The sequence below is a fragment of the Lycium ferocissimum genome, chromosome 5 (assembly GCF_029784015.1).
Source record: "Lycium ferocissimum isolate CSIRO_LF1 chromosome 5, AGI_CSIRO_Lferr_CH_V1, whole genome shotgun sequence".
NCBI classification, from domain to species: Eukaryota; Viridiplantae; Streptophyta; class Magnoliopsida; order Solanales; family Solanaceae; genus Lycium; species Lycium ferocissimum.
This window is the reverse complement of record NC_081346.1, coordinates 37,769,200-37,779,199: the sequence shown is the minus strand read 5'-3', so window position 1 is coordinate 37,779,199 and position 10,000 is coordinate 37,769,200.

Below are 10,000 nucleotides of genomic sequence, written 5' to 3'. Positions count from 1 at the left end.
AAGTGAATACAGTTTGAAAACATGAGGTCTCTGTATAATAAAACACGTCAACCGGTGAAACTCTTTTTAAAGCTGACACCTTAGACCCACGACTCTGTCTGCAAAGTCTCTATCTGGTAATCGATATCATAGCACGTGTGCGGCCGACTCGGCCACACTCCGCAGCAAACGGAGTTCGCCAACTTCGCCGAAACATCTTCCGTGCTAACTTTGCGTCGTCGGGTGTACCGCGCGGCATGAAACGCACCCCCGAAGAAGAGGGGTCGTACGAACAATGTACCGAGTATGTAAGGCATGAATAATAACATAGTAAGAAATATATACATGAACAATAACCGCATAGAAACATAGAACATGTCATGTCAAGTCGTGGACTCGTACATAGGAATCATATCTTGCATAGAGAACATAGAACATATCATAGGATAGCAGAGTAACCGTGCATATGAATGCCCCTGGGGGCGGATGCCATGCATGCTTACTTGGTCATATCAGGTCATAGTACCGCACGAGGCGGCTCGCCCACATAGCACCGAATATATCGGCTCTGCCATAAATCCCGCGTCCGGGCATCCCGCGTCCGGGATGATAAGCCAGCTGACCAGGTGGCAATGAAACATAGTTCCTTCCCAATTTCCAAGTATTCAAGTATCCCATCCCCCCAACCCATGTTCATATTTAGCATGCAAGAGAGCCCAAGGAAATCATGTACTTATCGGAGTGACGTAAGGTCGGAAACCTCCGATCGCATTATGGAATAATCATAGTCGCTTTGTCTCACCTTGAAGGAACGATAATCATAAGGCGAGACTATCAACATAGAACATGTCATAGCACATCGGGTCATAGACATAGCATATCATATCATAGAATCATAGTCATCATAGAGTCATAGTCATCATAGTATCATAGTCCCCATAGAATCATAGACATCATAGAATCGTAGCCATCGTAGAATCATAGCCATCATAGTCGTCATAGGATCATAGTCATCATAGGATTATAGTCGTTGTTTAAGTCATAAAAGCGGCAATATTGTAAAACTTAGTTTTTAAAGAAAAATGTATATTTTGGAAAACACTTGTAAACTTTTAGTGAAGAAAGTCATACTTAGTTTTTAAAGAAAAATGTATATTTTAGAAAACACTTGTAAACTTTTAGTAAAGAGAATCATACCTTGGGGTCGAGGGTTTAGTTAAAACAACTTTTATTTAGTAGTCGGAAGGATGTCCATAAGTGTTCTTAGCTATAGAATGGAAAGTAAGCCCAATAGGACAACAGGAGGGAATCCGGGAATAGTGGGCCCACCTCGGGTCAAATGAGGCGGCGTACATAATTTACGTATAAAACGTTTCGTAATGTTGCTTATGGAAGCCTTAGGGTGATCGGGTCTCATTCTTGCAAGTTCTAGGGTGTTTCGACCTTCCTTTCACTATTCAAGCACCTTTGGTTCAATGTCACTGAATGAATAGTAACTATTTTTCGATCTCGGATTTCTAGATTTAGGGAAGTCCCCGAGACACGTATTCAAGCCTATTACATCTAAGACATGCCATAGAAAGAAAGTGAAGCCTTACATACCTTTTTCCGCTTCTTACGCTCCTCCAAATTCAAGCTCCAAATCCGCCAAAAATCTACAAATGGTCGCATTTACCAAACCTTAGTTAGAAGCCTTTAGAGGTTGAATCTTGAAGTGCACTTGTCTACCGAAATTTCGGCAGCATTTCCTCTATAAATACACCGTCCCGAGAATATGGCTCGGCCCAATTTAACAACAACAACCCGAGAATGGAACTCGGCCACAATATCAACCACAAAACCAACAATAGCATCTCCAAACATGCTCAATTTAATTCAATAACATTTCATTCACCTTCAACTAAACTACATACATTCAAACTCACATTATTGATCGTTCGTTCAATATTATTCCGAGGCCTTTCAAACACGATTTAAGAACACTCCAAACATTATATACAATTTTCAAAACAACCTAAACCATATGCTACTTCACCCGAATTCCTTCAACTACATTAGGACATCAATAACATATTTTCTTTTTCCAAATTCATAATCCATATCGACAATCCCATACGTTTACAACATTACTTTCATAAACTCAAGAAAGAATATCAACATTACATTACTTCCAAATCAGCCCCTATGCACGGCTCAACAACAATATGCATAACTCCATAAATTTTCGTCCATTCCAACATATCATAACGCACACAAACCTCCCATGACAACACTAAAACACTAAGTAAAATCAATTCATTCCTTCTATACACATAATCTTCACTCACGGCCACACACATATCAACATCCAATCTTTCATGATTTCCACCCATTTCCATGCATAATAACACATCCAAAACATTTATAAAACATGCAAAAGAGAATTGAACCATACCTTTCCATTCATTCTTGTTTCTCGGCCAAGGTTCTTTCTTCAAGAACGAATGGTTTTCTTGTTTCATCAACCACTCCACGTCGACGAGGACCCTCCAATTAGTAGAAAACTAGTAGGAAAATAATTTTTTTCCATGACCACTTCCATGCTGAGTTCGGCCAGCCATGGCCGTGACCCTCCTCTCTCTTTTTTTCTTTTCTTTTGTTTCTTTCTTTCTTTCTTTCTCTCCACTCTTCCAACTAAAAGATGACCACTATATATATATATATCTTCCATAAGCACATGAGGGGCACATGCCCCCTCTCTTTCTCTAGAAATTTCTTCCTTTTTTCTTGAATTTTCTAAGGTGGTCAAAGATGACCACTTGTCTTGTTTCATAAGCTTTGGTCCAACATGGCCTTTTCTTGAACACTTTGGTCCTTCAAGAACACTCTTGAACACTTTGTGAAATTACCATTTTACCCCTCGACTTTTCTCAATATTACCATTTTGTCCCTAGCCTTCCGCATTATTTCCTCGGCCCATTTTGCGAATTTCTCTTCTTGCCCTTAGCCTTTCTCAATATTTCCGTCCAATAATATTCATAAATAATATTCATAACCAACTTATGCACTAAAATAATTTTGAAGATGGTCTTGCCCTTAACTTCCCGCAATTGTCCTAAAATATTCCGACGTACAAAATGCGGGATATAACAGATGTGTAGACGAAGCGGTGGAACATAAGTTAGAGGAGGAGCACTTTGACGAAATACTTTCGGCTATTTTGGTGAATTTCGAGGCAGATGATATGGAGGGGTATATTGAAACGGTAAATTCTCTTATTGGCCGGGGTTCGTATTCTTATGAGCCAAAGAAATTATCTCTTGATCTTAATACAAAAACCACTCCTTCGGCTAAGCCTTCGATTATTGAGCCTCCAAAACTTGAGCTCAAGCTATGTCCCTCTCATTTGAAGTATGCTTTTCTTGGCCCAGATAATACTTTACCGGTTATTCTCTCATCTTTGTTAAATGAGAAATAAACTCAAAAGGTGCTTGAAGTGTTGCGGGCTTATCGAAGATCTATTGGGTAGACTATTGCGGATATTAGGGGGATTCCCTCCGGTATTTGTGAACATAGAATCGAACTTGAGGAGGATAGTTCACCAAGTGTAGAGCATCAAAGAAGGCTAAACCCTCCTATGCAAGAAGTGGTCAAGAAGGAGATAATCAAATGGTTGGATGCGGGTGTTGTATACCCAATTGCAAATAGTCCATGGGTTAGTCCGGTGCAATGTGTGCCAAAGAAGGGGAGCATCACTGTTTTCCCTAATTCCAAGAATGAGTTGATTCCTACAAGGACAGTTACCGGATGGCGAGTGTGTATGGACTATCGAAAGCACAACACCGCGACTTGTAAAGACCACTTCCCTATGCCTTTTATTGATCAAATTCTTGATCGGCTAGCCGGAAGATCTTATTATTGCTTCTTGGATGGCTATTCGGGGTACAAACAAATTAACATTGCATTAGAGGACCAAGAGAAAACCACTTTCACTTGTCCTTATGGTACTTTTTCTTTTAGCCGAATGCCTTTTTGCTTATGCGATGCCCCGGCTACATTCCAACGGTGTATGATGTCTATTTTCTCGGATATGGTGGAAGATTTCTTCGAAGTCTTTATGGATAACTTTTAGGTTGTTGGTGACTCTTTTGACGAATGCCTTGCCAATCTCGGTAAGGTCTTGAAGCGGTGTGAAGAAACCAACCTTGTACTTAATTGGGAGAAATGTCATTTCATGGTGAAGGAAGGGATTGTCCCTAGCCATAGGATTTTCGAGAAAGGTATTGAGGTAGACCAAGCAAAAATTGATGTTATAGCCAAGCTTCCCCCACCTATCTCTGTCAAAGGAGTTCGTAGCTTCTTGGGACATGTCGGCTTCTATTGGCGATTCATCAAAGATTTCTCAAATATCGAAAATTCGATGTGTAAGCTTCTTGAAAAAGAGGCTAAGTTTGCGTTTGATGAGAAGTGCCTTAAGGCATTTAATGAGTTGAAGGCAATGCTCACTTCAACTCCAATTATTGTCTCTCCGGATTGGTCATTGCCATTTGAGCTCATGTGTGATGCGAGCGGATTTGCTATTGGTGTGGTGCTTGGGCAGAGGCACAACGAAATCATGCACCCAATTTACTATGCTAGCAAGACCCTCAATGGAGCTCAAATGAATTATACCGTCATCGAACAAGAACTTCTAGCCATTGTTTATGCGTTTGAGAAGTTCCGGGCCTATCTACTTGGATCCAAAGTGGTTGTTCACACGGATCATGCGGCCTTGAGATATTTGATGACAAAAAAAGATGCAAAGCCGCGGTTGATTCATTGGGTATTATTGTTGCAAGAGTTTGACTTTGAGGTCAAAGATCGAAAAGGTTGTGAAAACCCAGTTGCGGATCATCTATCTAAACTTGAGGAAGCTGGGAGAACGAGTGGAGATCTTGAATTAAATGATATTTTCCCCGATGAGAGACTTTTGGCTGTATCTTGTGAGGTTGCTCCTTGGTATACGGATATCGCCAACTTCTTGGTGATGGTTCTTATCCCCGACGACATCAAGGCTTATCAAAAGAAGAAATTTTTGAGAGATAGTTGTCAATACTATTGGGATGAGCCCTATTTGTTCTGCACTTGTGCCGACAATATCATTCAGCGATGTGTGGCCGAATCTGAGGCCATGGAAATCTTGAAATCGTGCCATGACTCTCCCATAGGGGGTCATCACAGTAGGAACCGCACAGCGGCAAAAGTGCTTGAATGTGGCTATTATTGGCCCACCCTTTATCATGATGCAAATTTGATGGTGAAATCTTTTGACCAATGTTAACGACAAGGGTCAATTGGGGGGAAGCACGAAATGCTAATGATTTTTGTGATTGAGGTCAAACTATTTGATGTGTGGGGCATCGACTTTATGGGCCCATTTGTGAGTTCTCGTGGCATGAGGTACATCCTTGTTGCGGTTGACTATGTCTCCAAGTGGTCGAAGCAGTAGCATTACTCAACAATGATGGTAAGAGTGTCACATATTTTCTCAAAAAGAACATATTCACAAGGTTTGTCACTCCTAGGGCATTCATTAGTGATGGTGGCACTCACTTTTGCAATAGTAAATTCGCTAGTCTCATGAAGAAGTATGGAGTGAAGCATAGGGTGTCAACCCCTTACCATCCCCTAACTAGTGGGCAAGTCGAAGTCTCCAATCGGGAAATAAAGAGTATCTTAGCCAAGACGGTTAATGCAAATAGAACTGATTGGTCATTAAAGCTTGACGATGCTCTTTGGGCTTATAGAACGGCATTCAAGACGCCCATTGGTACTTCTTCTTATCGGTTGGTGTTTGGCAAAGCTTTCCATCTACCGGTTGAACTTGAACACAAACCGTTATGGGCATTAAAAAAATTGAACATGGATTGGGAAGAAGCAACCAAGTTGCGGTTATTTCAAATGAATGAAATGGATGAGTTTCGGTATCATGCCTATGAGAGTGCAGCTTTGTATAAAGAAAAGATAAAGCATTATCATGATGTCAAACTGTTGAAGAGAGATTTTCAACTGGGTGATTCGGTGCTGCTATTCAACTCTAGGTTGAAGCTCTTTCCGGGCAAGTTGGAATCCAAGTGGTTCGGCCCTTTTACTTTGGTGTGTGCTTCACCCAATGGTCCGATAGAATTGAAGTCCGAAGATGGGACTCGCACTTTCAACGTGAATGGCCATCGGGTAAATTACTACCATTGGATGGTTGATGGGGACAAGATTGTTGATGCTCACCGGTTGAAACATGGCGCCGGACCTTAACACCAAAAGTGGCATTACGTCGTGCCGCAACATTCAATTGTGCGCTTCTTGGGAGGCAACCTATGTTCATTTTGGCAGTATGTTTTTCATTTTGTTGGTTTTTGTTGTTGTGTTGTTTTGATGTTTGTTGATGCGATGAGGAACCTAAGTGTTGAATCCAGAAATTGCCAGGACAACAGATGAATGGCGCGCATTCGACGGACCGTCGATCTGTTCGACGAGCCGTCGAATGCACCGTCGAAGTGGACCACCTGAAAGATTCATCACTAGAAATAATAGCAGTTCGACGACAGGTTTGACGCTCCGTCGAACTGATCGATGATCAGTTCGACGGGGCGTTCTTCTCTCTTTCATATAGTTCTAAAAAAAAATGTCGGGGCAATACGACGTTTCACTTGACGGAACGTTGAACCATTCGACGCTCCGTCTTTTAGACACGTCGGTGGGGTTATATGAACTCATATAACCCGACGACCCCTATTCCTCATTCAATATTTTTTTTACACACACTCTCTCTCTCTCTCTCTTCTCTCCCTCCTATAATCGTTCCACCTTCCTCCTCTCTTCACTACCCCACAACCACCGTTCCCCTCCTTCCCCATTACTCTCTCCCTAATTTTCTCTCTCTCTCTATTGTATGTAACCCTAGTTGTGGCATATTGTGTGTTCATCATTACTTAGGGCCTACAATCTAGTCTCCTTTCAATTTTAAGGTATGATAGATCATTTATTGCTTGTTCAATTGTTCATACTAGTATTTTGCTTGCCTTCCATGTTTTTCTATTATTTTGCTTGCCTTCAAATTGCTCCATGTTTTCCTATTATTTTGCCTGGGATGCTCAATTTTTTTGCTGGGGGTGATTCGTTTTTGGATGTTTGATTCATTGGTCTTTCGTTTAGTCAGAGGGCATTACGACAAACACACCTCATTCATGAGATTGTTGTTGTTTTGACCGCCACCTATTTGATGAAATGCCAAAGTGTGGTGTTGTTTGTAACATTGGCTTGGAGGGCCATACGACCACAGAGTTGTCTTGCCCGCTAATTCTTTCCCTTATTCTAACCCAAGTCAACGTGGGGTGAAGTCTGAGTAACCCCAAACTATGTGAGGATTTGGACCACGGCCCAAGGATTATATTGAATTTGTTAGCAGCAGCCTGCATAATCAATTGACGCTTAGTTTGACGGTCCGTTGATTCATTCGACGGACCGTCCTTCTCAACGTCGAATGAGTCCTCTCAGAAGTCGGAGCCAAAACAAACTCGACGGTGGACTCGACGGCCCGTCGAATCAATCGACGGGGCGTCCTTCCCACCGTCTTTAAGATGCAATTTCCAGTGGCTAACAAGAGATCGACGATGAGATTGATGGCTTGTCGATCGGTTCGACGAACACTTCGATGCTCACTCGATCTGTTCGACGACTCTTCTAGCAAATCGACGGACTGCTGGCAGCTTTAACATTATCACATATTTTGTGCCTTTTTCTGGTTTTGTTATATTTCTATGGTTATCTCAACAACGAAGGGTGTTCTTTTTGCAGATATGCCTCCAAAGAATCCAGTCAAGCGGGGTGGTGGTCCTAAAAAAGGCCGAGGTTGGGGACAAATAACCCTTACTCTTAGGGATGAACCCTGCGACTCTGAACGTCACGCCGTGGTCCCAACGACTAGAATGAGGGCACAGGCCACCATTCCCCGCGCAGCATCACCTGCCCCACACTCCTCCCAGTCTGAAGAGGGGGCTTCATCCTCCACATCAACTAGTACTAGCGAGGCAGCAACGGTGCAACCAGCCGCTCCTGAGCGGAATTCAGATGAGGACCAAGAGTACCGCGGCCGGGAAAAGATGGGTAGCTACACCGATTCCCTTATGATGGGTGCCGAAAGTACTACATAAAGGGGGCGACTACAGTCACCGGGGGTAATCCGTGGAGGAATATTCAAGAAGAAGAACAAATCAGTATGAGCGGATTGGAGAGTTACCCTTGGATTACTGATCTCATCCTGCACTATCATCTTGAGGCATTGACACAGCCTCCAGGGGACTACTTCTCGACCATGGTTCGGGAATTCTATGCTACCTACAGAGTGCTGCTAGAGCAGCGGCACAAGAACAAGAGAACTTTGAAAGCCGCCCCTCCATTAGACACAGTGTATGTTTGAGGTGTACATGTTGGTATCTCAGCTCGCACAATCAATAGGTTTATTTTGGGGATGACTTTGTTCCATCGACCAAAGTGGAATATGATGCTAAGTTTGAAAGAAGAGTGGAGCAATCTGTGAGGGAATGGTTTGCGATGGTGATGGCTAGAGGGTCGATGGACAAGGCGCCATGGGTGAGCAACTTGGCTGCCAAAATACATAAGGTGGATATCAGCTTGGAAGCTAAATTTTGGTGGAATTTCATCATATATCGGGTTCTGCCCACGGGAGCAGATAACATAGTCACACTGGACAGAGCAATGGTTGTGGCTACCATGCTATCCAAGTACCCAATAAACTTAGTTGAATTGATTAGTAGAGCCATTCGGGCACGCGTACCATAGGAGGCGACAGCCTTGATATTCCCGTGCCTTATCACACAACAGGAAAGGCCTGTGTGCGGCACATTGAGATATTCGCAGCCACTCTCCCCGAAACAAAGGTGTGTGACATCATAGGGAGTAAGGATGAGACCCTCCGTACATCTCGGTGCCACCGCATTTCCACCGGCGAGATCTCACGGATGGCGACCGAGCATGTTATGGATTCAAAGGTCACAAAGGCACAACATCCGGGCACGGAGGGACCGTCCATGCCAGCCGGCCTCCACATCACCGTAGCTGGCGCCTAGCCCTCCTTCTCGAGGAACCACCCCGCTTTCTTCGTCCCATCTTCATCTTTTATTCCTCCTTCAGCCGCAGCATCGACTTTTGAGGATCTCTATGTCCCTTCGTCGGTAGCCAACTTCGCAGAGTTTGCCATCGGTGCAGCGGCCACCGATCCAGGTGACCTTGACATTACATAGCTGGCAGATTTGTTTGCAAAGAGATTGCACGCAGTTGGAGCCTCTTCAGGAGGCTATGGAGAGGCATCACGCTAGAGTGAATGCGTGACTTGACGAGTTTAGAGATGCGGATACTCACTTATTGAGAAGAGAGTGAAAGTGGCACTTTCGGGAGATTTGAAGACCGAGCTTGACTAGCTCGGTAGCCGAGATTACAGCCCTTCGGCAAGAGAGCAAAGTTATTGTGGATGACCCGACACCACTTGCGCATGAGCCGCCAACATTTCGTATTTGATGGCAGTAGTTGACTTAGTGACTGAGGATGAGCAACTTCTGAAATTATTTCAATATTGAACCTTGGACATGGCTGATGATGATGATGAGGGGGAGGATAACAAGGATGAGGACCCCGAGCTTCAGGAGGGTATTCGGCGGTTGCGCCTGGACACGAGGTTTACATGAACATCTTTCAGCACTCGTTGCTATCCCAAAGCACCCTCAAAGTCGATTACGATAGCCTCCTCGGGATCCGCAAACACAGGCCGCGGCTCCATCTCTTGAGTCCACTGAACCAACAGTAGGGAGGATTTCCATTCGCACTGATGCGGAGGAGACACCTCAGCAGCAACAGCAGGATTAGCCCCTTCACCATGGGGTGATGGTATGATTTTTGATGCACTGGGGACAATGCATCCTCTTTTTACTGGGAGTGGGGTAATCTGATGTATCTTGCAGTGTATATATGTGTTAAATCTTGTTTAAAG